Genomic DNA, 4,999 nt, shown 5'->3' on the forward strand with positions numbered 1-4,999 from the left:
TAAAATGTACACATACAAACAAGACTCCAAACTCGAAAACAACATTTGGCTTGGCCATGGGAGACACATTTAATGGACTCCAATTCCTTAAAGGGGAAAGTGCAGACTTCCCAAGTCTTGGCTTCCAGTGTGTGTTGGAAGGCTGGTCACTCTCCATACTGTGCCTTTGTTTAATCTGATCATGTGACAGTCACACCACTGCCTCAACACAGAGCCAACTGCCTAAAATGGGCTTAAGACATAAGGACAAAAACAATCTTTGGTGTGAGAACAAAAGATAAGGTCTTGTATAGAGTGGGTTCCCCTGAGGTACAAGCATAATGGCACAAAGTCAGGCTGTTGAGGTCTTTACTCCCAGGAGCTCAGTGTTGTCCTCCATGAAGTGGATATGATAACCATCTCCCAATCATGTACTGAGGACCAGGGAAGACTGAGGGGCATCCCGAGCTCTGTGGCTTCTTGGGCCTGTCCTAGAATCCATTTGTTCCAAGCCTGCTGCTATTCTTCCTGTTCTGTGTCCAAGGAACCTGGAGGGCAGTGTGGATGTTCTTAAATACAGGCCTCGGACATTGCCTTTGTAGATTTTGGTCCAGTCATTCTGTGGTCAGCCATGAGATTCTGCATTTTCACTACCTTTCTTGCAAATTCAGAGGTGGGTGGCAAGTGAGGGTTGAGAAGCAGAGCTCTGAGGCTTACCATACAGCTGTTTGGAGAGGTGAGTGGGGTGGCTGAGAGTGAGAGCCAGAGCCTGTGGCATGGGCTGCACTCTGTCTTTGCAGTTATAGAATTTACTCCATTTGCACACATTTGCCTGTGAAGCCTAAGGACCCAGGTTCGATTCTTCAGGTCCCATGTAAGCCAGATGCACATGGCAGTGCATGTGTCTGGAGTTCATTTGCAGTGGCTGTAGGTCCTGGCATGCTCATTCTCTCTCTTTCCCCCTCCCCATTCTCTTTCTCTCCCTCTGTCTGTCTAATAAATATATAAATAAAAGAAAAAAACTTTTAAAAAAGAAAAGGTTAAAGCTAGTAGAGGTGGGGGGCTATGTCTGTAATTCCAGCACTTAGGATACTGAGACTGGAGAGTCATGAGTTTAAGGCCAACCTAGGCTACAGAATGAGGCCCTGTTGTACTTTCTTACTAACAAACTCCAACCCTGCTTCATGCTGGCTCGTCTTGAAATTCTTCTCAAGACTCCCATTATGGCTTGAATGCAGCATGTCCCCATAGGCTCCTAGTTTTGAATTATCCACTCCTATGTGGTCGCATTGTTCGGGAAGGTTGTGGCACCTTTAGGAGGTGGAGGCTTGCTGGAGGAAATGGGTTACTGGCAGCAGGCCTTGAGGTTTTATAGCCAGGCCCCACTCTCTGTTAACTCTGTGCTTCCTAACAATGGATTCAAAGTGACAAGTCGTTTTCTGCTGCCACTTCTTTCCCACCCATGATGAACTGTGTCCCCTAGATAGACCTGTGAGCCAGATTAAACCCGTCCTCCTTATGTTGCTTCTTGTTAGGCATTTGGTCACAATAATGAGAAAAGTAGCTAATACACCAACCTTCACCTGGGTAGAGGTTTCTGAAAAGAATTCCTCAGGCTACTGCAGGCAGCAGTGTGGGGCTGTGTCTGCCTGCGCACTGCTGCCCATGACATTCCCAGTTGAGCCCCAGACATCAGGAAGAGGAACGAGCTGTCTCTACTGTTTCCCTGCCAAGCCTCGGTGAGCACCCTAATGGTGATTATACATGTTCCTTGCTTTCGTGTCCCTGTGGGAGAATCCCTGAAAGAAACAACTTAAAAGAGAAAAGGATTCATTTTGGCTCCTGGTTTCAGAGATTTTAGGCCATGCTCACTTGGCTCTGTGCACTCAAGAATAACATCAAGGCTACTGGGATGGTTAATTTTGATTGTCAACTTGACTGGACCCAGAATCACCATGGAAATATACCTGAGAGTGTGTCTGTAAGACTGCCTTTTCTGTCTTCAGAAAAATTTAACTGAGAGGATATGGATATCAAACCAATTGACAACAGGTTAATCTTTGCACAGGCTAGCCTGAGGACATGGAAAACTGTGCACCTTGGGAGGTGATCTTGCGTAAGAAATGCATCAGCTTCTCTAAAGATTTCTTTTTTATATATAATTTATTTTTTATTGACAATTTCCATAATTGTAGACAATATCCCACTGTAATTCCTCCCCCTACAACTTTCCCTTTTGAAACTCCACTCTATCATATTCCCAACCCCCCCTCACAATCAGTTTCACTCTTTTTTTTTTTTTTTTTTAGTGTTTCAAGGTAGGGTCTTGCTGTAGCCCAGGCTGACCTGGAATTCACTATGTAGTCTCCGTGTGGCCTTGAACTCATGTGCTCCTCCTAACTCTGCCTCCTGAATGCTGGATTAAAGGTATGTGCCACCACACCTGGCATCAGTCTCTCTTTCATTTTGATATCATGATCTTTTCCTCCTATTATCATGGTCTTGTGTAGGTAGTGTCAGGCACTGTGAGATCATGGATATCCAGGCCATTTTGTGTCTGGAGGAGCACGTTGTTAGGAGTCCTACCCTTCCTTTGGCTTTTACATTCTTTCTGCCACCTCTTCCACAATGGACCCTAAGCCATGGAAGGCGTGATTGTGATATTTCAGTGCTGAGCACTCCTCTCACTTCTTCTCAGCACCATGCCTGCTGGGCATGGTGGCACGCGCCTTTAATCCTAGCACTCTGGAGGCAGAGATGGGGGATAGCTGTGAGTTTGACACCAGCCTGAGTCGTCCCTAGGTCATTGCCATCTGAAAACAGAAAGTTCTCTAGCCAAAAGTGAGAGTAGCAATAGAATATATGAGCGTTAAGAGAAGTGCTTACTGGGTAGTTTTGTGAGCATAGTACATACATTTAGCCAGACAGCAGCAGACGTTACACCTTTTGACCTCATGACTGCCCCTCTTATAGGTTTTCAGTGTCAGGGATGAATTCCTCCCATGGAGTAGGCCTCCAGTCCAATTAAAGAGCACTTGGTTTCCCCCATAACAGACATGCCACTATTGTACCCATTGGCCCATTTGGGCTGGCTGGCCAAATTTTAAGGTTTCCAAGGTTCACTGTTGAGTCTCTTCACTGGTGATTTCTCTCTCCCATTGAACTGCATGCAGCATAATTTTTTCCAGCTTTCTGTCTGCTGGTCTACATGGAGGAGGTTTTCAACTCAGCTCCAGCAGGATTTCTTAGTGACTTTGCAGCCCAAGTATGTGGAGTCTTCAGTAAGAGGGTCTTACCATCTACTCCTGGTGGGAAACCAAGAGCCTCAGAAATGGCCTGTAATGTTTGGGGGGTATCAGTGACCTCCCTGGCCAACAACTCACTGGAAGGTATCCCATACTTGCCAGTGAAAATTTTCTAGTAACAATCTATGGCTTCTGAGTGTTCCATTGTCCAAAAAAGTAGGTTTCCATATGACTCATTTATATTCTTAAATTTTGATTAGCCCTCCCTCCACCTTTCCTTTACTCAATCTCTTCCCCTGACCTACCTCACTTAGGCCTTTTCACCAAAGATTCTTGAAAAGTCAAACAACATACCATCTGAGCTGATAAAAACTCTGAGCTGATGCAAACTCTGATCTGATGTGAACTTGTGATCTGCCTGTGCTCAAACTCTGTAGCTTTGACTGCCTGTGGTTCTGTGGATAAAGTTCTTGCTATTGAAGCCTGAGTGCCTGAGTTCAGATCCCCAGACCTCGTTCTGATCTCCAGGTCCCACATAAAATCCAGAAGTTTTGCTGGGCATCTATAATCCCAGCATACTGATGGCAAGATGGGAGATGGGACCAAGAGAATTTTCCAGAAGCTCAGGGACCAGCTAGCCTGGTGAGAGCAGCAGTGAACACCTTAAAAACAAGAGGCCCTGCCTCAAACAAGTTGGAAGGTGAGGACCACACCTGAAAGATGTCCATGACCTTCACATGTACACTGTGGCATGTACACACATACACACACACACACACACACACACACACACACTCACACACATACACGGTGTATAAAGGTGGGTGTGGTGACTCCTACCTTTAATCCCAGGATTCAAGATGCTGAGTTAGGAGGATTGCTATGGGTTCAGCCTGGGAAAGAATTAGACCTTGCCTCAAAAAATTTACAAAATTATCTGCAGACCTGGGAAAAAGCACATATGAAATATAAATGAATTCCAAGGTTAGACTGGGGTCTATCCTTACAATACCTCATTGTGTTTGGTGCAAATGTTTCAAAACCCAAAGAAAGTCCCAACTGGGATACTCATGGTCCTGAGCTTCTTTGATGAGGGGTGGCCAGCCTGTGCTGACCACTTTGCTCTCCCTCAGCCCCATTCTTTCCACAGTGGCATGAGCTCCTCCAGGACCAGAAATGTATCCCGTGAGCATCTGTGTCTTGCTGCCCATCACCTAGTCAGCACATGGGTAGAAGATGCCAATCTGTGGTCAGTTGTTTCATTTACCTAATATTGGTTAAAAGCAAAACAAAACAAACAGCCAGACCAGTGTTTGGTGGGTTTAAACATTTTTGAGTAACAAACCATAATTTGAGCAGGAGTTGATGGGGACAGCTTGTCTAGGTTCTACTTGATGTCGGCTTGGGCTGCTAGGAACCCAGAGATGAAGCTGTCTGAAACGCCTTCTCACACATCTGTCTGGACTTGGACTGTACCCCCTCACCTCCCGCCAGAGTGCTTCTCGTCTCCTGTCTTCTAATCTCCCTCCACTGTCTCCAGCAAGACGACCTCATGCCTGCTGGGCATGGTGGCACGCGCCTTTAATCCTAGCACTCTGGAGGCAGAGGTAGGGGGATAGCTGTGAGTTTGACACCAGCCTGAGACTACATAGTGAATTCCAGGCTAGCTTGGGCTAGAGGGAGATCCTACCTCAGGGATGAGGGGTGGGGTGGGGAAGCCTCATGAAGCTGGGCTTGCCAGCTCAGGGCATCCAAGGCAGATGCCTCAAGAGATG

Source organism: Jaculus jaculus, chromosome 12, assembly GCF_020740685.1.
Source record: "Jaculus jaculus isolate mJacJac1 chromosome 12, mJacJac1.mat.Y.cur, whole genome shotgun sequence".
Classification (NCBI taxonomy): domain Eukaryota; kingdom Metazoa; phylum Chordata; class Mammalia; order Rodentia; family Dipodidae; genus Jaculus; species Jaculus jaculus.